Source organism: Vipera ursinii (assembly GCF_947247035.1).
Source record: "Vipera ursinii genome assembly, chromosome: 6".
Classification (NCBI taxonomy): Eukaryota; Metazoa; Chordata; class Lepidosauria; order Squamata; family Viperidae; genus Vipera; species Vipera ursinii.
Window position 1 is genome coordinate 38,418,272 of NC_139515.1, and position 24,245 is coordinate 38,442,516.

Sequence of the window (24,245 nt, forward strand, 5' to 3'; positions counted from 1 at the left end):
TTCTTCCTATTCAGAACAGTAAACCACCAGAATTTTTTTCACTAAAATTCAATATATTGTGACCCTTAGTTTGTAATTAGTAAGAGAATGAAAGGAGTGGTTTGAGTCCATTAATTAAATAGTTAATTGCTGTGTGGAAGTCAAAGTTGATGTATTCCAGAAGGAAACAAATTTAAGGAAACAATTATTTCAAGAGTAGCTAATATTGGTCTAGAAAATAGAAACAGATACTGTTTTAGATTATACAACGTGCCTTCTATTTTTGTAACAAATAAGCAAAGGATTAACAAAGACTAAAGGAAGTAAATTTTTTAGGGCAAAGGATTTATGCTGCAAAGTCTAAAATGGTCCTGCAACCAGATATCCTCTACTTTAGAAAAAGGGAAAGCATTCCTAACATTACATCAACCTTCTCCAAGTACAATGTCTTCTACTGTATAGAATTTTTATCTCTCTCTCTTTTCAGAATGTTCTTCCATTTCCTGGAAAACATGCTGAACACAAACATGGACAGATCTTTGAAGAGATATTGAGCTTTGACTGAGTTGCAAGAGAAGCTACATTTGCCAAGTGAAGACGTAGCTTTCTTCAATTAGTAGCTCAGTAATCAGGGTTATTTACTTTTCCTGAAGCACACTGGCTTCTGTATATACTCTAAAACATTCGCTTGTGAAGTACGTTGTCCCACCAATACTTCATTAAGGTATAATGATACATCACTGAAATGTGTATTACAATCTGCCCATTCCCACTAAAGACATATACTGTATACAGATGTGTCATGTTGTCTGGACACCACCCCTGTCTCCTGCTAATAAGTGTGAGCAAATTAAACTTGGTGCTCACAATAAAGAGATTTTCATTTGGAAATAAATCAGTGTAATTTTTGAAAACTGTTTCAGTACTTGGAATTTTTAGTAAATGTCAGCAAAGAAGATGAAAGATAAAGAGCAATGTGACAAGAGAAGCTATCACATTTTATTGCAGGATATGCTGAAATATTAACCATGTCTGCCAATGATACCACTTTGACTCATAATAGATCATTGTCATTAGTGAATGTGATGAAATATTTTATAGAGAAAGAGTCAAATTTACAATGTGGAAACTGGATCTATTCTCCATTATTTTCTTGACTTATTGTCCTTTCCCTTTTATTTTGTTTTCAAATATTTTAATCTGAAATGCCATGCAATTATTACAGACTGCAAAGAAATTAATTATTCTTCTGGATTTTGTGGCAGGAGTTGGAAAAATGTCATTTTACAAAGATATGAAGTCATTAGGACCTTGCTCAACTAAGGCTGTTAATTTGTTATATGTTGTTAATAAAAAACTGGATATTATTTGTGTACTCTATAATAAGAATTTCTAGCATGTCATTCATGTATAAAATATATTGGCTTAACATTTATCACAGCTAAATAGGTTCCACTGATCTCAGCAAGAAAGATTTGACTATGATAGAACCGTGCTTATGCTTGTTGGATTACACCCTTAATTATTACTCTCTGTGAACCTCCCTGTTAAATAGTGGGCTCCGGACTGCATGGCCAAGATGGACGACTCAGGACAACAGGAGTCAGCATTCCAACTCTTTATTGATGTAGCACAGACTGGGCGAACAAAGGGGCAACTGCCCCACTTATATACCTAGCCAGGTATACTTGGAACCAATCCCAATATCTGGATTTCCTGCCAAAGACTAGCCTGAGTCGTTGGCTGCCTCGTAAGCCATCACCTCGTCTAAGACCTTCCGCAGATTCATTGGTGGCTTGGCAAGGATCTTTTGTTGGCACTGCTGGTCTCTCAGAATGAACACCACCCAGTCTCTGATTCTGTCTTTGAGATCAGGGAATTTACACAGGCGGGGAGCCTGTCTCAGCGCCGCGAGAAACTGTGAAGTTGGCTCACTGGGTTGCTGGCTACGCTGAATGAATTGATACTGCCAATACATTGGGGCTCTCGCTGGCATGAAATGCTCAACCAACTTCACTTTGAGGTCAGCATAAGACATTTTCGAAGGGCATTGGTGAGCACAGTCCCACGGCTACATCATACACGTCCTGACCGCTTAGGCACAAAAGTGCCGCTGCTTTCATTTTGTCTTCTGTGATATTGTTGATCATCAGGAACCCTTCAATCCATCCCAGATGCGCTTGCCATTGCTCTGGTTCATCGATGTTGAAATGGAATTCGCTGGTCGCTCCGAACTTAGCCATGTTGCACCGGTCCTTGAATACTGCTTCATTAGAAAGGTTCAGAAAATTTACCTTTCTGAGTGTCTTCAGCGTTAGGAAGGTTCCCTTGGGAAAGATTTGCCTTTCCTCCTTCCTTGTGACTTCAGCTCTGTTTGAAACAGCATCCCATCCTCATCGCCAGTGTTAAATAGTGGGCTCTGGACCACATGGCCAAGATGGATGACTCAGGACAACAGGAGTCAGCATTCCAACTCTTTATTGATGTAGCACAGACTGGGCGAACAAAGGGGCAACTGCCCCACTTATATACCTAGCCAGGTATACTTGGAACCAATCCCAATATCTGGATTTCCCGCCAAAGACTACCCTGCCAATCCGGACAGGGCACCCTGCCACCTGGTGGTGTCAGTGACTTATATCTGTGTAACATCCCCTATGTACATAACACCCCTTCCCCCATACAAAAAAACCAACAATGTAAAACAATAAACTTAATAATGGAAAAAACACCTGCAGTGTGGAGCTTGCTTTATCACATAATAACCCTAGTCCCCAAGACCTTACATAGTCCTTGAGGTACGCCGGTGGCCTATGAATTTTTGCTGACCATTTCACTGTTTGCCCCATGTTTTGGTCAACCGGGTCTGCAATGGGGTCATCAATTGGGTCGCCAGCAGGGTCCTGATTCCGAGCCCTGTTCACCCCTATGTCATTGTGCTACTCTGGAATCACAGTTTGTAGTTTTTCAGGGTGTCTCTTCCTCAACTGGTCAATGTATCTTCTCACCTCGCGACCCTCCTCCACCTCTACAATGTATGATACAGGTCCCGTTTTGTCGACTACCACCCCCTGAATCCAGTGATGCCCATGACCATAGTTCCAGGCCCAAACCATTTCACCTATGTGAAGTTCTCTGGAGGTGACCATTTGGGGTTGATCCTCTTGTGCTGCCACTCTGTCAGGGTGAAGTCTGTCCAACTTAATAATCAGGCGCCAACCCCAACGTAACTCAGCAGGACTCTTGCCGTTAGACGATGGGTGGAAAGGCACCGATGTGCCGTGCCTAATCGAGGTGGCCCTGGTGAATGCCTGGAAATCAGCAGATGTAAATTGTGGGCCATTATCGGAGACCAACACAACAGGCAAGCCATGAGTGGCAAATAGTCCCTGGAGCACCTGAACTGTCTTTGCAGTGGTCATGCTAGGAACTGGTACTACTTCTAGCCACTTAGAGTGACTATCAACTACTACCAGAAACAATTGTCCCTGGAAAGGGCCTGCGTAGTCAATATGCAACCTAGACCATGAGGTGTGTGTTGCTTCCCATTGTCGGGCCCAGCAGGCCCGACCTTCGGCGGGGGCCCCACGGCCGGCTGTGCACCTCCGCACCTCCTGGGACCACCATGCCACACTTACCCGGCCTCCTCCACACCGGCCGTGCACAACGTCCAGCTCCCAGCGGCCAACGGACTGCCGGCAGGACTTCCGGTGGGACGAGACACGCGCGCCTGCGCACTGCCACCAGGGAGGGCCCTGCCCATTGTTGGCTCACTCCAGGGAATCCTGCACACCGGAGGAGGGCATTCCTGCTGCACACCTCTGCGGCAAGCCCCGGCTGGGGCTGAGGGGTGTGCCAGCAATGTCGGTGTCGGGCCTGTTGGTGGCACAAGAACCCCGTGCCAGCAGCCCTGCCCAGAAGCTGTGGGAGGAGCAGCTGGGCTCCGGAGACTCCTGCACGATGGAGGAGGGCATGCCTGCTGCACACCTCCGCGGCGAGCCCCAGCCAAGGGTCGTGTCAGCAATGCTGGTGCCAGGCCTGTTGGAGGCACAGGGCCCTCATGCAAGCAGCCCTGCCAGGAAACCGCAGGAGGAGTGGCTGGGACATGCTGGCAGCCCTGGCAAAGAGCCGCAGGATGAGCAGCCGGAACATGGACCTTTTGCCCAGGCTTTGCGGGCCGGGACGGTGGTGGTTCCGGGGACCGTGGGGGGTGCAGGGGATGTTGGGTCCTGGGGCCGGGAGGGCAACAGGCCTAGCAGAGGGGAGTTCTCCTATGAGCAGCGGTGGTGGGTCGGGATACGCACCTGGGGAACGGTGGGTCTGGTGACGGGCAGAAAGGAAAAGGAAGCCAATGGGAAAAGGTGGTGCTTAAGTAGAGGGGTGGTGGCCTTTGGCTTGTTTGGGCAGGGTGGTGGGTGTGGCCCTTAGCCAGCTATTTAGCAGCGTTGGGCATGTTGTGCAGCCAACGCTGACTTCGTTTGTCTTTGGGTGACTGTTTGTGTTGCGGAATAAACGTCGATTAGAAGAACCAGCTCTCGTTCCAGTTGCATTTTTTCGCTTCGTCGGATGGGCGCTGATACCCATTTGTGAATGGGAGCCTGTGGCTGTTCTGGTCTTGATATCTGACAAGTGTAGCACCCCGCTACCTGCTCCTCTATGGCTTTGTCGAGACCAGGCCACCATAAGTAGCTCCTAGCCAATGCCTTCATCCTGACAATGCCTGGATGACCCTCGTGTCGTGACTGCAAGACCCTTTCCCTTAATTTCTCTGGGATAATAACCCTACTACCCCACAACAGGCATCCTTTATGAGAAGACAACTCATGCCTCCTCATGAAATATGCCTGGAATTCCAGTCCCGGGCTCTTTTCCTGCCACCCAGATGCTACCCATGTGATGACCCTGCTCAGTACCTTGTCCACTGTGGTGCCAGCAGCAATATCTTTTACCTGGATGGGACAGTCTGGAAGATCTTGGATGAGTAGGATCTGCTCCACTGGTGCTAGGTCAGGATCAGTGCTCATTAATGGCAATCTGCTTAATGCATCTGCATGGCCCATGTCCCTCCCCGGTTTATGGACCAGTTGAAAGCATAGACGGATAGAAAAATGGACCACCTCAGCATTCTTGGGGATAGAATTTGTGGTGTTTGTTTATCAGTTGTGAACAACCCCAACAATGGTTTGTGATCAGTAAAAATGGTGAACTCCCGGCCATACAGGTAATCATGGAATTTTTTGACTCCTGACACAATTGCCAGGGTTTCCTTGTCAATTTGTGCATAATTCCTTTCTGCCTTTGACAGTGTCCGGGAGTAGTATGCAATGGGCCTTTGCTCCCCATTGTCTTCTATGTGACTTAATACAGTGCCCACCCCATAAGGGGATGCATCACAAGCTATGCAAATGGGCTTGTTTTCAATGAAATGGGTGATGGTTGAGTTGTTTGAGATTTCTAAAACTCTGTTCATGGACCTTAGTCCATTTCCATGGGGTTTTCTTATCTAGCAGTCTGTGTAAAGGTTCTGCAATTGCTGCTTTGTGAGGTAAAAACGTGTGATAGAAGTTTAGTAACCCCAGAAAAGCTTGCAATTCAGCCTTATTTATTGTGGTTGGAGCCAACCTAATTGCTTTTACCTTAGAGTCAGTGGGGTGAATTCCCTTGGCATCAGTCCTGAACCCTAAGAACTCAGTGGATGCCACACCAATACTGCACTTACTTTTTTTGAGTTTAAGTCCAGCAGAGCGAAATTTGCTTAAAACAGCTTGCAGCCTGTCAGCCAAGATCTCCTCAGATTCCCCAGCAATAAGGACATCATCAAAATAAGGACATACACCTCAAATGCCTTTCAGAGTCTTTTCCATGACTTCCATGACTTAGAGGAAAAAAATAAGTTACAGGAAGCCACTGGTTTGATGTTTGTAAAAAAGGTGAAGTATCTGGGTGTAAATATGACGGCAAAATGAAAATGATGGACTATATGGAACTCGCTGAACTGACTGGGAGAATCCGTGACCAGGGAGAAGAGTCGGTGGAAGAATATTGGAAGAAATTCAAGGACTATTTCAAGAAATATTGTCATATCAACTAGTTTGAAATGGACTTGGAAGTGTTTGTAGGTTGTAGTTTTAGAGTTTAATGTTTAGTATTAAGGATAATATGAAACAATGATTGTTAAATGATAAGAAATTAATTATAGATAGATATTAAATATGATTTAAAATTATGAAATAGAGAGGACTTCCGGGTGGCAAGGCTCCGTTAACGGCAGTCATTTCGGCTGTAAACCCCGCTGTCTCCGTAGAGCCGCCAAAAACAGCGACGATCAGCTGTTTTGCAGCTCAGAAGCCCACTCCTCGGGAGAAGAGGAGGGGGTGAGCGCCCAGGCAGGGGTAGAGCTCCCCCGGACCGCCAGAGTTGAAACTTTGGTGGTTGGAGGGTTGAGCGCCCCCGCAGCCTGAGTTTGCTCTGGACTCCGGGACGCCTCTGCTCCAAGGCTTTGGAGCAGAGCAGGATGCTGCAACCATCCCTGCCAGCGAGAGTGAACCTTGGATTACTTGGATGCAGGCAGAGCTGTGCAGGAGAATGCTGTCAGAGCAAGTATTTGAACTTTAACTCAATAAACTTTCTGGACATTTTTAAAAGTGAAAGTGTGCAATAGAATTAAGTGGGTGAAAATGGCTGCCAAGTCAACTAAACTTCCTAGAAGCGAGGGGGCTTCGCCAGTTCAGCAATCTTCATTACAGGCTTTAATGCGCCCCCCCTCCGGCACCCGCACCTGCACCAGCCTTGACAATAAAAGATTTGCAGGATGTTTTGCAAGAGGCTTTGAAAAAGCAATCTCAGCAATTAGCTGAGCTTATCGAGGAGAAGAATACAGAAATAAGGGCAGACATCTTACTTGCACTTCAAGGCATGGCTGTTTGTATTGAACGTCTGGATGAGAAAGTGGAAGATCTTAGCCAAAATAATATGAGATTAGATGCCAAAATGATGGATGCTGAAACAGTGATGGAAAAGATTGACGACGATTTACTATTGGTCCAGCATAGAGAGATGGAGTTTGCTGTGAGAATTAGAGGGTTGAAGGAAGACCCTAAGGAAAATTTGAAAAAAGTAGTTTCAGAAGCTCTTGAACAGGTTCTGGGGCGCTCAGCAGAAGATGTTATGGTGGATATAGATAAAATATTTCGTGTTAATTCCTGGATTGCAAGACAAAGGAAGTTACCTAGAGATGTGGTGGTTTATTTTACAAAGAGAGCAATTAGAAATGAGGTTATTCAAGCCTTTTATAATAACAAATTTACAGTTGCAGAGCAAGAAGTTCTAATTTTAAAAGAGATCCCTCCAAGAATGTTAAGGAGAAGGAAAGAATTTGCTTTTCTGGCAGAAGAATTAAGAAGATGGGATATCCAGTTCAGATGGGAGATCCCAGTAGGTATGGTGGTGATGTATGCAGGCACGAGATACCATCTCCTCACAGTTTTACAGGCACGTGATTTTTATGCCAATATTTTGAAGGCAGGCCCCATACCACTTCTGGAATCTAAAAGGAAGAATGCCGAAGGAGAACATCAACCACAAAGTGAGAGTATACAAGGTGCTGAAGGAGTTACGCAGTTGAAAGATGGAGAATTCCAGAAAGCTACAGGAGTGGATCAGATTTCAGTACCAACGGAGGATGTCAGAGACCAAAGAATGACACGCGCTGCAGCTAGATGAATGAGACAAGAGCAAGAACAGCAGAGAGCTATGATTGCATCTCAAAAACTTACTTACAGTGAAGCAGTGGGAGTAGTGAAGCCAAAGAGAGTGCAGGTGATATTGGAAGAGGCGCTCCAAAAGCTTCAGGTCACAAAAGATGGAGACAAAGCTTCTAACTTGGAATGTTAATGGTTTAAATTCACCACATAAGAGAAAGAAAGTATTTCAATATCTAAAGCAATTTAAAAACGATGTTATTTGCTTACAGGAAACACATATTCGAACGGCTGATCAAAATACTTGGTAAACTTTAGGTTGGGCACACAGTTTATCGCTTCTGCACCTGATAAGAAAAATGGAGTTGTTATTTATGTCAAGAATATTTTAACAGCGAGTTTAATTGAAGCAGACAAACAAGGAAGATATGTTATAATTGAAGTATTAATAGAAGGCAAGAAAATGCTTTTGGTTGGATTATATGCTCCTAATCAACAGCAAGGAGATTTTTATAGTTTACTACACAGCAAGATTATTCAGTGGGATTATAAATCTTGTATTTTTATGGGAGATTGGAATGGTGTCTTGGATGTACAAATGGACAAGGGAGGTCTTTTTAAAAGCACGCCAAGTCATGCTAAACTACCTAAATCTTTTTTTGAGATGAAGGATGACTTGGAATTGAGAGATGTTTGGAGAGAAAGGAACTTGCAAGAAAAAGACTTTACTTTTTTCTCTGACAGGCATCAATCTTTCTCCAGGATCAACTTTGTATTAATTACTAATGATTTTTTTCTAGGATTAAGAAGATTAAGATTTGTCCAAGAACTATATCTGATCATAGTCCAGTATGGTTGGAGATAGAAAAAGATAATGGAGACAGACGGTCTTGGCGTTTAAATGAACATTTGTTTAGATATCAGGAAAATGTGGAAGAGTGTAAAAACAGATGAAAGAATTTTTTTAAAATTAATATGCATAAAGGTACTTCTATTGAGATGGTTTGGGATGCAAGTAAAGCCTATATGAGAGGTGTATTAATATATTTGAACAATAAATATAGACGTAAATTGGAATTTAAGAGGAAAGAATTAGAGGATGAAAGTAAGGAAAAAGAAAAGGCTTTAATTCTGAATCCATCTGATGGGAAGATCAAAGAGGTAATTACCTTACTAAGGGGTCAGTTTGATATGTTAATGGCAGATCAAGTGGCAACTAACTTACGGTATGCTAGACATAACACTTTTTGTAATGCTAATAAACAGGGTAGATGGTTAGCTTACTTGTTAAGGAAGAAGCAAAGAGCTTGCAATATAGATAGAATAGAACATAAGGATAAAGTAGTGTACCAGCAGAATCTTATTAAAAAGACTTTTGTTGATTTTTATTCTAAGTTGTATGCTAGAGATAAGATTAGAGATGTAGATATAGATAGATACTTGATGAATGCTAATATTCCTGTCCTTACGCAAGAACAAAAGGAAGGGATGAACCAATTGATAACTGATGAAGAAATTTTTTCTAGCAATTAAACAATTAAAAGTGGGTAAAGCTCCGGGAACTGACGGTTTGACTGCCTTTATTATAAAATTTACAGTTAGAAATGGTGGAACGCTTAAGAGAATTGTTTAAGACAATTCAATTGGGAGGAGGAGTGCCTCCATCGTGGAAAACTGCCTTTATTTCGTTGATCCCGAAGGAAGATCAGGATGCTACCCAAGCCAAAAACTACAGACCAATATCGCTTTTAAATACTGACTATATTTGCAAAAATTTTAGCCAATAGATTAATGAAGGTAATGCAACAAGTGATTCATAGTGATCAAACTGGATTTATAGTGGTAGACAAATGAAGAATAATGTGAGACATATTGTAGATCTATTGGAATTTTTGGAAAGAAATAATCAGATTCCCGCAGCGCTGATCTTTTTGGATGTGGAAAAAGCTTTTGATCAATTGGACTGGCAATTTTTGATGAAAGTATTAGAGAAAATTGAATTTGGGGAAAAAATTTTACAACCTATTAGGGCAATATATCAGAAGCAAACAGCTCGTATAATAGTAAATAACAGTTTGACAGAATCATGCAATATTGAAATTGGTACAAGACAGGGGTGTCTGCTGTCACCTTTATTGTTTGTTTTAACATTGGAAATATTACTGATTAAAATACGAGATTCAAATAAAATTAGGGGAGTTCAAATAAGAGATCAGGATTACAGATTGAGGGCGTTTGCAGACGATCTGGTTATTACAGTAACTCAGCCAGATTACTCAGTTGTAGAATTGATGGAGATAATAATGTTATATGGGAAAGTTTCTGGATTTAAGATAAACATACAAGAAACTAAAATATTGTCTAAGAATATGACTGTACCACAAAAGGCTGCTTTAGAAGAGCTAACGGGATTTGAAATAGTTAAAAAGATTAAATATTTGGGGATATATCTGTCAGCCTCAAATGTGAAGTTATATAAAAATAATTATGAAATGTTATGGGGAAAAATACAAAAAGAATTAGATAGTTCGAAAAAATTACAATTATCTTTATTGGGAAGAATTGCAGCAGTGAAGATGAATGTTTTGCCAAAATTTTTGTTTTTGTTTCAAATGATACCTATACTTAAAAAGGATTTAAATCTGGAGGAATGGCAAAAAGGAATTAATAAATTTGTTTGGGCAGGGAAAAAGCCACGAGTTAAATTTAAGATAATGCAAGATATGTGTGAAAGTGGTGGTCTTAAAATGCCTAATTTTAAGTTATATTATGAGGCTGCTGCTTTGTCATCGATAAGTGATTGGTTTAATTTAACACAAGGGAGATTATTAAATCTTGAGGGTCATGATTTGTTATTTGGTTGGCATGCATATTTATTGTATGATAAGAAGGTGGATAATGTGTTTAAGATACATATTTTAAGGTATGCTCTGTTGCGAGTTTGGAAAAAGTATAGACATAAGTTAAATTATAAGATACCAATTTGGGCAATACCTAAACATGCAATAGAAAATATAAATGTGGGATTCAAACAGGACGAGACTACATATAAGGAAATTTTAAGTCTAGAAAGGAATGTATGGCAATTAAAGCCATATAATATTTTAAAAGAAGAAAAGATTGTACAAACTTGGTTTCAGTATGGGCAATTACAGGCAAGATGGAAAGAGGACCAGAAAGCTGGCCTTTCGATGACTGATGAAAATTTGGTAAAACAAATTAGGGATCAAGGCCAAGCACATATTAAAAGGATATATAATGCATTGATAGAAATTGACTCAGAAACGGAACTTGTTAAAGATTGTATGATAAAGTGGGTCCAGAATTTTCAAGTTATAACAACGGACACTTGGGAAAAGATCTGGGTTGGAAACGTAAAATTTACACAGGCCCAAAACTTAAGAGAGAATTTTTATAAAATGCTTTATAGGTGGCACTTAGACCCTAAAAAATTAGCAAGTATGTATCCGAACTGCCAGCCCAAATGTTGGAGGTGTGGTTGTGAGGATGCAACATATTTTCATATATGGTGGACTTGTAAAAAGGTTAAAGCTTTTTGGATTAAAATTTGGTGGAATATGCAAAAGATATTTAAGAAAAGAATAAAGTTTTCCCCACAATTGTTTTTATTGGGTATTATTACAGATACTACTGTAATAGACACTAAGTTGATGTTGAATCTAATTACGGCGGCAAGACTTTTAGTTGCGCAATACTGGAAGAAGGAGGAATTGCCGACTATACAAGAGTGGACTTTGAAAGTTTCCAATTTGGCGGAAATGGCAAAGATTTTGGCATATTTGAAAGATCAATCGCAAAAGAGATATATTGTGGAATGGAGAAGATGGATTGAATATGTTCAGAATAAATATGGGACTAAAAAGTTTCATTTAGCATTTGAATAAGTAGTGGATTTTTATGATGTATGATTAGTCATTTGTTACTTTATTAATATTATGACTATGGAGAGTTAAAGTCTGATAGAACTTAATATGTTATTTTTGTTATTAGCATATTTTAGTTTATGTTTGTATTATTATACCCTGTATTCAGCTCTGGGAAGTCGGGGAGGGGGGAGGGGAGGGGAGGGGAGGGTTGGGGAGAGGGGAGGGGGTGGAGGGAGATTTTTGTATTTAAAAATGTATTGTAAAACTTTTCAATAAAAAAATTATGAAATAGAAATTGCTAATGATGATTTACGATGAAACGCAGATAGGGGGGACTTGAGGAAGTCACCTGAAAACGATTAGAAAGATTAGGATTAACGGAAGTTAAGTATTCTTTTTGTATTTTTGTTGATTGTATTGTTTATGTTATGTCTTGTTTTTTATATGTATTTTTTTGTTTAAATATATGTTTTCATAAAAGCAATAAAAAGGGCTGAGAGAGAGTGCTTGGCTCAAGGTCACACAGCTGGCTTTGTGCTTAGAACAGAACAAGAAATCTTAGGCTAACAACTATGGACAAACAGAAATCTAAGGCAAATGAAATAGATGCACTGATTTGTTCCCCATATAGGGAATCCCTATACCAAATTCCAGAACTTAAAAATAAGCTGTCTTGTATCTGACATGCCCATGGAAGGATCATATCAAACCAACCCACAAAACATAACTACATAAGGAAAAGTATTTTACACAGGATTTCATATGCACAGCTTCTATGAGGTCATCACTGAACATGCTGTATGATGGTGCATTATCAAAAACGGCAAAATACATTAGAATTAGTTTGCTAGATTCGTGTCCCCTTAGCATATATGGGCCCATGCTTTAAGATTAATACAGTATATCTTCTATGGCAAATTGTGTGCTATTTACTTTACATGGAGAATATTTTTGTTAGCCTACATGCATAAATAATTCTGACTCATTATTGAAAAGTGAATTATATGGATAAGGGAAATATTCAGACAATGTTATTAAAAGTCTGTGTTTGGATTTGAAAAAGATAAAGTAGGCTTTTTGCCATAAAAATGCTTAACTGACTTATCAGCTGCTTACACAACCATCTTTATCTTTCTGTTCCAGGAAAGGCGAATATGTATGTAAGCAGTTTGAAAGCCTGCTTATTATTTACCCAGATGTAATAAATCAACAGTCAAGGTCTGCTCTGTGTTACTGTTATTTGGAAATAAATGGGCATGGCTTATTGGGTAATGATAAATTTGATGCTTTTTTTCCAGAAATAAGGAACTACATTTTTGCCCACAGGTTAATTCCAATTCACTATATAATAATTTTGTAAATTATGGAAAACTTTGCATTTTCAATATTCATTGTTCCATTCTTTATTTAGAAAAAGGAGCAACTCTTTTCAAATGCAGCTGTTTTTTTGTTTCTTTAAAGTCAGAGACGATTTTTCTAAAATACATTTTTATATGAATTTATATGGGTGGAGCTAAAGGTAGTTTGCCCCAGGGACATGTCATTCATGAAGATAAATTATTTTCTTTCACCAAGCCTCACAAAAAGTAGCTCCTATAAATGTATTTCAACAAAAGTAATATAACAAAAATAATATCTATTGCAGTTCTATTCCCCCCTCCTTAGATATGAAAGATGACTAGGTGGCTTTGGGCCAGTCACTTTCCCTCAGCCCAACCCACTTCACAGGATTGTTATTATGGGGAAAATAGGAGGAGGGAGGAGTATTATTTATGTTTACTGCCTTGAATTACTTATAACAGCAATAAGGCAGGATAAAAAAAATCTAATAAATACATAATAAATATGGCTGAGCTTCACAAAAACAAAGCATTTCTGAGCATCAATTTCTTTTGGGGATAAAACCACTGTAGTTACTTGAAATTTTCTGGATATTATTTAGAACTGAAGAAATCTGTCAAATAGCAAAATGTTGTGATCATTCGTAAAAACTATGGCTCAAAGGATCAAAGTTTACAACATCATTCTTGATATATATCTTCAACATCTGGACCCATACCAATCGGGTTTCAGGCCCGGGTACAGCACGGAGACGGCATTGGTCGCTCTGGTGAATGATCTCTGGAGGGCTCGGGACAGGGGTTGTTCCTCTGTCCTAGTCCTATTAGACCTTTCAGCGGCTTTTGATGCCATCGACCATGGTATCTTGCTGCGGTGTCTCAGGGGATTGGGAGTGGGAGGCACGGTCCTTCAGTGATTCTCCTCCTATCTCCTGGGACGCTCGCAGTCGGTGTTGGCAGGGGGACAGAGGTCGACCTCGAGGCCTCTCGTTTGTGGAGTCCCTCAGGGGTCAGTCCTCTCGCCTCTCCTGTTCAACATCTATATGAAGCCTCTGGGTGAGATCATTCGTGGTTTTGGAGTTGGGTATCATCAGTATGCTGATGATACCCAGCTTTTCATTTTGACCCCAAACCACCCCAGTGATGCCCTCAATGTGATGTCCCGTTGCCTGGAGGCGGTCCGGGTCTGGATGGGGAGGAACAGGCTTCGGCTCAACCCAGACAAGACTGAGTGGCTGTGCGTGCCGGCATCTCGGGAAACTCAGATCATTCCATCTCTTACTATGGGGGGTGAGTTATTACCCCCCGTAGATAGGGCTCGCAACTTGGGAGTCCTCCTAGATTCACAGCTTTCTTTAGAAGATCATATAGTAACTGTGACTAGGGGGGCCTTCGCCCAGGTTCGCCTGGTGCGCCAGTTGCGGCCCTATCTAGACCGGGATGCCTTGCATACAGTCACTCATGTGCTTGTGACCTCTCAGTTAGACTACTACAACGCTCTCTACATGGGGCTGCCCTTGAGGACCACTCGGAGGCTCCAACTGGTGCAGAATGCAGCTGCGTGAGTTGTGTTGGGGGTCTCCCGATACTCCCGTGTTACAAATCTGCTCCGCGAGCTGCATTGGCTTCCAGTTGCCTTCCGGGTGAGATTCAAGGTGCTGGTAATGACCTATAAAGCCCTACATGGCATGGTTCCGGAGTACCTAAGGGAGCACCTGAGGCCAGCGTCAACTTCGCTCCGCCCAGTGCGCTCCCACAGAGAGGGCCTCCTCAGGGTGCCACCGGTCAGAGAATGCCGACTGATGGCCCCCAGGGGGAGCGCGTTCTCTGTGGGCGCACCTGACCTTTGGAACCGTTTACCGGTTGAGCTCCGGATGGCTCCCGACCTGCACTCCTTCCAACGTGACCTGGTCTGAACAAGCCGGCCTGGTCTGATGGGTTTGGGGTTTTAATTACTGTTTTTAAGTAATTTATTTATTGTATTTGGGCACTATGGTTTAATCTGTTTTTAATTTTTGTATTCTGTATTTGGTATTTATTGCCCTGTACACCGCCCTGAGTCCTTCCAGAGAAGGGTGGTATACAAATTAAATTAAATTAAATTAAATAAATAAATAAATAAATAAATAAATAAATAAATAAATAAATAAATAAATAAATAAGTAAATAAATAAATAAATAAACAGAGACCATGGATAGAACTATACTGTTTGAATAAATAAATAGAAAAGTGAGCTTTTGCTTTCTATCTAATATTTTCTCATTAGTCATAATGTGTTTGATAATCATGTTCATGAACTAAGTTTGGCGTGTCTGATCCTTTTAACAAACTGAAGTTTCATTTTAGTCAAGTTCAGGTAAACAAAGGTGAGTTTGCAATAGTGGCAAATATCTGTAGCTCGGGTATAGGATGAGAATGGAGGTTCATTCTCCAAGCTTGTGGGTTGGTTTCCAAACACTTTGTTACCAGGCTAGGTAACATCTTCAGCAGAATTTAGATAATATCAGGGTTATTGGGAGGTGAAGTGCTGGTTGTAAGGAGTTGTGGGCTGGTTAAAGGTTGGTGCTGTTGCTGTTTGGTTGTGTGGTTTGATATGAATTCTCGGGTTCATAGGCTGGTTGTAGGTCGATGTGACTGTTGATGGAATTGTTTGTGGAGTATCAGGCTTCAATAAACTCGCATGATAGTGTGGCTGATGATTCTTGTGCTGGTCTAATCCAATTGGTGCTGTTTGGTGTCAGTGTGTCGGCATAGCAGTGGCTCCTGGCATCTTCCAGGAAGTCATGGAGAAAACACTCAAAGGAATTCCTGGGGTTTGCCCCTATTTTGATGATGTGTTAATCACAGGGGAAACCGAGGGGATTTTAGCAGAAAGGCTGCAGGAGGTGCTGAGCAGATTTTGCACCACAGGTCTTAAATTAAAAAAGGAAATAATGTTCTATAGGGGTTCCTTCCACCAAATTTCTGGGTTACAGAATCGATGCCCAAGGAATCCACCCCACAGATTCAAAAATTCTGGCAATCAAGGCTGCCCCACCACCCAAAAACAAGACCGAGCTACAAGCTTTCCTTGGGCTCCTTAACTTTTATCATGCCTTCCTCCCCCAGAAAGCAACCATCGCTGAGCCCTTACATAGATTGCTTGACAAAGGGGCCACATGGCAGTGGACCCAAAACCACGAGGACAGCTTCAGGCATCTTAAAAAACTCCTCTCCAACAATTCCACTGTCACCCACTATAAAGAAAAAATGCCTCTGTGTGTAGCATGCGATGCCTCCCCATACGGAATCAGAGCAGTTCTGAGTCACCTGCATGCGGACGGGACCCAATATCCTGTCGCGTACTGTTCCAGAACTCTCTCTAGGGCAGAGCGCAACTATGCACAAATAGACAAGGAAGCACTAGCAATTGTGGCAAGCGTGAAGAAATTTCACGATTACCTATATGGCCGCCCATTTACGATCTTTACAGATCACAAACCCCTGCTAGGGCTCTTCACTTGGGACAAGCAAACACCCCAAATCCTGTCCCCTAGAATGCTGCGTTGGACCACATTCTTGGCAGCATATTCCTTCAAACTAGTACACAAACCAGGGAAGCAAATGGGACACGCTGATGGGTTAAGTAGACTGCCCTTGCCCAGCCTGGACTCAGACCCAGCACCAGCAGGACACATCCTCGCAATCCAGGAGCTGCCAGAACACCCCCTGTCAGCTAACGACATTGCCACCACAACTAGCAGGGACAAAATCCTTAGCAGGGTGCTAGCATGGGTCTTGTCAGGATGGCAGGCCTTCAGTCCTGGTCCAGAATTCCAAGCCTACTTTGCTAGGCGACATGAACTATCTTCACATCTGGGCTGTATACTATGGGGCAGCCGGGTTATAATCCCAGACCCTCACAGATCAAAAGCTTTACACACACTCCACGATGGCCATCCAGGCATTATTAAAATGAAGGCGTTGGCCCACAGCTACTTCTGGTGGCCGGGTCTCGATAAAGATATAGAGAGGCACATAGCTGGCTGCTACATGTGCCAACAAACCAGACCCCCCCCAACCACAGGCCCCCATCCACAAATGGGAAATGACTAGGAACCCCTGGTCCATTGGCCCTTTCAAGGTCAAGTGTTCCTTATTATGGTCGATAGCTTCTCTAAACGGCTAGAGGTCATTCCAGTCTCCAGCACGACCTCAGCTGCCACAATCAGGGGTTTGAGAGGGGTTTTTGCTACCCATGGGCTTCCTGACATCCTGGTCTCTGACAACGGCCCCCAATTTACCTCTCGTGACTTCCAGATTTTCACCAGGGACAACTCAATTAGACATACTACATCAGCTCCCTTCCATTCATCTTCGAATGGCCTTGCAGAGGTCATGGTAAAGGCCACCAAGGACTCCCTGCGGAAAATCATCACTGGAGACTGGCACTGTCGCTTGGCTCAATTCCTCCTCGCCCAGCACTCCACCCCCTGCTCTACCACCGGAAAATCACCTGCAGAACTTCGATGGGGCCGCCGTCTTGTAACAAAGTTGGACAGACTGCATCCGGACAGAGCAGCCGTGGAAGCAGAACATCCCACCCTGCCAAGGACTTTCACCCCTGGTCAGCTCTTCTGGGTGAGGAACTTTGGGGGAGGGGACAAATGGCTTCAAGGCATTGTCATAGAGCAAACCGGCCCCATCTCCTACGTGATAAACCTGGGGGGAGGAAACGACATCAGGCGACATGTGGACCAACTCAGAAACAGGGGGCTCCAAAATCTCCCCCTTGACCCATCCCCCAGTCTAGCCCCCAGCGAGTCACTGGGGGAAGGAAATGTCCCCATGCCTAATCCAGCACCAGAGGTACACGGCCCCACCCCCCTTCCCCCGACTTCACCACCACCCAGGGACCAGAGGGCCATGGATCCTCTACTTCCCCCCATTAGGGGGAAGGAGGACCAGGTCAAAGAAACCCCCCTCTGCCGCTCCAGCAGACCTAAAAGGGTCCCTGCATACCTTGCAGATTTCGAATGGGCCGGAAACAGGTCAGAGAAGCAATAGGGTAGAAAACACCCTTACAGCACACAAAACTCCAAGAGTATTTCTGTCTAAAGCAAGGGGGGAAGGGGTGTTGTGTATTTAAGTTCTGCAAAAGTCACAAACACCATAAGGTAAAAAAGGCGCGGCAGCCGTTTGACAGTTGACACCTGTCAAAGGGCTGCTGCTTACCCAACACGCATGCACGGCGGCTGGCTGACAGTGACAGCTGTCAAAAGGCCGCCGCTATCTGCTGCGCAGGCGCAGATCTTGACAGCTGTCAAGGCTGCCTGAGGCTGCACATGCGCATTAGCCAGAGCTGTCAAAAGGCTCGCTGCCAGCTGGAAGAAGAGGCATGGCGGCTGTTGACAGCTCCTGGCTGTCAGAGCTGCTGACAACGGATTGGCCAGAGCCACACGGCGGAAGAACTCTATGTTGTGATTGGTTGGTTACCTGTCAAGTTGTGTATAAATAGAGGGATCCCCCCAACTGTGTTCCCAGTCCGGTGCCTTCCCTAAATAAAGGTTCGAGAAACTTGCCAGCTGTCTCTCTCGGTCCTTGCCTCACGCTAGTCCACAAATAATTGTTAGAAAGATATCTGGAGGGGCAAACCTAAATGTAAAAGAAAAAGTGATGCTTGGATCACATGACTGTGGCCACCATCTTTATTTTTTATACATCTTCTCTGCAGACACCTCTGAATTTTTCTATTTTTGTTAATTTCTGATCCATTTATGCCAATATGAATAAACCATGCTTAAACCATGGTTAAAGAATTCAGATTAGTAATTTGAATTAGCCAGGTTTTAAAAGGAATAATTTCATGTTGAATTTGAAAAATGACAGCAGAAAATCTACATTCTAGTCCTACAAAATTTTGAATCACAATGTCAGCCTGTAATTTTGTAACTTTAAATATAAATTGGACATTACTGAAAATAATGTTGCAAGCATCTCTAGTTCAGAAAACAGTACAGCATCTACACGCAGCCATTCAAGGGTATCTTTTGCCAATGTGATAAAAAAAATACCAAAGCATCAACCCTCCCAAAAGCCCTATCCCTTTTGGACATGCGTACAGCATCAAAAGAGTGAGCCTATCTCAATTATTACTAATTTAATCATTTTCCTCTTGTAGGCACTGCTGTAACCATTGTACTTTGTAAACCACCATTTATAGATAAACCTGTGGTTAAAATATCCTAATATGATGTAACAGCTAAGTCAGTTGTATATAATTCACATGCATGCTGGTGGAGGAGCCCTATTGGTACAGTGGTTAGAAGTGTTGAAAGCTAACTCTGCCCACAGTCTGGAGTTTGATTTTGATGGGATTCAAAGTTGTCTCAGCTTTCTATCTTCCAAGGTCAGTAAAATGAAGATCCAGATTGTTGGGGCAATATGATGACACTGTAAACTGCCCAGAGAGTGCTGTAAAGCACTATGGAACTGTATATAAGTCTAAAAGCTATTGCTATTTCTATGCTGCAGTGGCTTTCCTGATACTTAGATAATGGTAGAAAGAACTTAGCCTTACTTCTTAGGAAAAAAAAAGAGGAAATATTTCAACAGCAGATGATACTAAGAAGAATACATTTTAAGAAAGCATTATTTTTAAAAGGGGAATTTCACTGATTCCTAAAATTGTTGGCTACAAATTATTTTGAGAACCTGCTGCCAGCCAGTTTGGCTGTTATAATCTTGGCAAAATTGATTTTTTCACAAAGTGCCAAAATTTAGAGGATTAATAAAAAATAAATGAGAGACAAAGTACCATGGAGAGAGAAAAAATCAATCATTTTCATTGACAGCCTGTAAATAAGGTCAGGAAAGCTGTGTGTATTGATAAGCAAAGTAGTTTTTATTATCTTAGCATTTCTACTCCAGTAATGCCAAAATAATGATTTGTATCCATGGCTTAAAGTGGAATGAGTATATCTGCTTTATAAAAACATTTTCTCATTATTGTTGTCATGTGGGGTTATGGAATTCATAGGGCTGATTTAAAAAGAAAGAATTGTACATCCTTCATCTGCATATAATCAGAATGGAACAAAAATGGAGTGTTTTGTTTTCTTCTTCCTCTTTTTCTGTGTATGCTACTTATACCAAACAATCCATTACAAAGAATACAAAGAAATATGATGACAACCATTTCTAAACTTCAGTGAGGAGATACAGATGATTGATTGACTAGGTGCCATCAAATGATTGGTCTCTTAATCTTAATCTGATCCTTCAGGTCTTCCTTAATAGTGCACCATTATCACTGACATTGAGTCCATCAACTTTGCTATTGACTCTCCTCTTCTTTAGTCATTTTTTCAATGATTCACTTGTTTGTTTTCTTAGCTAGCCATGATATTTTCAGGAGTCTTCTCCAACAGAGGGAGAGAGGAAAGGAGATAGTGCAATGTATTGGGCCTTTTACTTGAACTGTTTTCACATGTCTTTTGAATACTGCTTGAGATTGCTTAATTAGGGTGTCTGTGTAACAGTCGCTGACTCCCCAGACATGCAGTCTCTAGGACGATCATTGGTTGGCTCTGGGGTGGGAATAGGTTCCTTTAAACCTATTGGCTGCCACCAGTGGCCAACCATATAAGTAGCTGCGCAGAAGCCTCTGATTCAGTTCTGTGTTCCTGTTACTACAATAAAGCAATGTTTCTGTTTGAACCCTCTCGACTTGCCTCCTGCTTCCCAAGAATCCACTACACAACACTGGTGATGAAGGTAGGATCCTGTTTCTTCAGAAGAGCTGAAAGTCACTAGGGGGTGAGGCCAGCAAAGTGCCTGGCAGGGAATGCATTCCCTCCCTTGGTTAGCCTAGCAAGTTAGGGAACACCTGCTGCCGGCGTCAACTTCCCTCCGCCCTGTGCGTTCCCACAGAGAGGGACTCCTCAGGGTGCCACCGGTCAGAGAATGTAGATTGGTGGCCCCCAGGGAGAGGTCTTTCTCTGTGGGCGCCCCGGAGCTATGGAACCAGTTACCGGTTGAGCTCCGGATGGCGCCCGATCTCCGCTCCTTTCGCCGCGATCTGAAAACATACCTGTTCGAACAAGCCGGCCTGGCCTGAGGGGGGATTGGTGGGGTTTTTTACTATCATTTTATTGGGGTTTTATTAATGTATTTATTGTTTTTATGGGCATGTATTTAATTACTTTTTAATTTTTGTAGCTTTGTGTTTTATTCTTGCCCTGTACACCGCCCTGAGTCCTTCGGGAGAAGGGCGGTATAGAAATATTAATAAATTAAATTAAATTACATTAAATAGTGACCACCCACTCTGTGGACCAGTCCCAGGGCCTACAGAAGAAGCAGGACAAGGCAATGAGAGGCCCAAGCTGCGAAGACTTCCCAAAGATGGTGAAAGTTGGAAGGTTTGAGGAGTTTGATGTTACTCACCCAGAGAGATGGGCATCCTACATCTTGAAGGTCAAAAACTACATCTGCGCCAACCTAGTCACCAAAGATGGCCTGAAGGCTGCAACACTACTCTGTGTCTGCGGGCCTGCAACTTGGATATCATGGAGAAATTGGTCACACTGGCACAGCTGGAATCCATTACTTACGCGAACCTGAAGAAATGGCTCGATGACCATTTCCAGCCAAAATTGTCAGTGATAGCATGGAGACACACCTTTGAACAATGAGTTCAACAACCCGGAGAGATGGCAACTGAATTCATTGCGGCATTGAGACAAGCTTCGCATCTGTGCCAATTTTCGGACTTAGAAGAAAGGCTTTGAGACCAACTCATCTGTGGACATCAGAGCAGAGAGCTACAACAGAAACTCTTTGCAAAAGAGACTCTCTTGCTACAGGAAGCCTTAAAAGAGGTCATGGTGGACGAAGCCGCCAGCAGAGTCATGAAAGCCATGCAGCACACCAAAAGCACTCAGCTGTCCACCACAAGGATGCTGATCTTTCAGAAGACGTCGACTTCGACTATGAAGTTGACAAGATTCTATGGCACTGCGACAAGGAACCGAAGACTCCTTACAAGGCAGTTCCTTTCCCTCGGTGTCTGGGCTGTGGCAGCCGCCACCAACAAGTGGACCGCAGGTTCTGGACAGCCATGTGTTGAGCCTGTGGGAATACAGGCCACATCACATCAGTCTGTAGAGGTCACCAGACGGACCGCCAATTGAACATTCCAATCAGGAGAGGTAACGGGGCCCTGGGGCAGCTTAGTGTAGGGTTTTGCTCCAGCCATCAGAGCGTTTGCCACACGGGAGCTCACCGCCCCCTTAAGCCCAAAGTGCAACTTCAAGTTGAGCTGCAAGGTGTTCCTTGCAGGATGGAACTAGACACTGGTTCAGCTGTGTCCATCATTTCCTTCGAAACCTTCCATTTCATCTGCAACTGCAGCAAGAGGTGGGCCAAGCTCAGGCCATCCGACATCATCCTGACTGACTTCCAAAACTCCCGAGTTGCTGTCAAAGGTGAGGCCACTTTGGTTGTCAAGTTCAAGGGGTTTTCGGGGGCCCTGGATGTGATTGTGATGGAGGCCCAGAGAACGAGCTTAATAGAGCTTGATTGGTTTGATGCTCTGGGCATCCAAGTCACCAGAACCCACCGGACACAAGCGGCGAACTTGGCATCAGTGTGCAAGGAGTTTGTGGATATTTTTGACACAAGCCTGGGAGAGTACAAGGGCCCTCCAATAGCATTTAAACTTGATCCTGCTGTAATGCCTATTAGGATCAAACCCTGCAGAGTGCCATTTGCACTTAAATATACAGTAAAATCAATGCAGAGCTGGACAAGCTAGTTAACCAGGGATACTACAGCCTGTAGATGGGGGTGAATGGGAAACCCCAATTGTCATGCCACTTAAGGCCAATGGGGAGGTCAGAATTTGTGCTGATTACAAGTGCACCATAAATAGGGCACTTAAGCAGCATGCATACCCAGTGCCAGTCGTTAGCCACATCTTGGCACTGCTGCAAGGAGGTACTGTATTTGCAAAATTAGATTTGGCACAGGCCTATCATCAGTTACCTGTGGACAAGGCCACAGTGGTTGCACAAACCATTGTTACAAACAGGGGGGCTTTTAAAGTCAAATGTCTCCAATTCGGGGTTAGCATAGCCCCTGGGATTTTTCAAGGAGTCATGGAGCGTACACTCAAGGGCATTCCAGGGGTTTGCCCTTATTTCAATGATGTGCTCATCGCCAGGGAGTCCACTGAGGTGCTTGCAAGGAGGCTCAAAGCCATCGTTCAACGGTTCCGTGAAGCGGGCCTTAAACTCAAAAGAAATAAATGTAACATTGGGGTTCCTTCTACTGAGTTCCAGGGATTCCATATTGATGCTGAAGGCATCCATCCTTCCGATTCCAAGCTGAAGGCCATTCAGCTGGCACCTAGTCCCAGGTCAAAAAGAGAGCTTCAGGCATTCCTGGGTCTCCTTAATTTTTACCATGCATTCCTTCCTAACAAGGCCGCAGTGGCAGAGGCGTTACACCGGCTCTTAGATAAAAACACCCCATGGAAGTGGACCAAGGTTCACAAAAACAGCTTTGAGGCAGTAAAGTCACTACTGTCCTCCAATTCAGTGCTTACACACTTTAAAGAATCTTTGCCTGTATGCCTTGCATGTGATACATCCCTTTATGGGGTGGGGGCTGTTTTAAGCCATTTGGAAAGTGATGGGACTCAAGTCCCAATTGCCTATTATTCAAGGACATTGTCCTCAGCTAAGTGCAATTATGCTCAAATTGACAAGGAGGCCTTGGCCATTGTGGCCGGGGTAAAAAAATTCCATGTTTACTTGTATAGCAGGGAATTCACAGTCTACACTGACCATAAGCCATTGTTGGGGTTATTTACTACAGATAGGCAGACGCCTCAAATACTGTCCCCTAGGATGTTAATATGGTCCATTTTCATGTCAGCCTACAGCTACAGGCTGGTTCACAAATCTGGCAAAGACATGGGCCATGCAGACGGCCTTAGCAGGTTGACATTGCCCAAGTAGAGCCAGCTCCAGCTCCAGCAGCTCGCATTTTGTCAATTCAGGATTTTCCTGAATCTCCCCTCCATGCTGGGGATGTGGCTGCAGAAACTGCTGCAGACAAGGTTTTAAGTAGAGTTTTGGCATGGATTCACACTGGGTGGCTTGAACATAGCCCTGGACCTGAGTTCCAGAGCTACTTCACACATAGACACGAGCTTTCAGCTCACAAAGGCTGCATTTTATGGGGGAGCAGGTTTATTGTCTCCAGTTCACTAAAGAACCATGTACTTCAGTCTCTGCATGAGGGACATCCGGGCATAGTCCAGATTAAGGCATTTGCATGTAGCTACCTATGG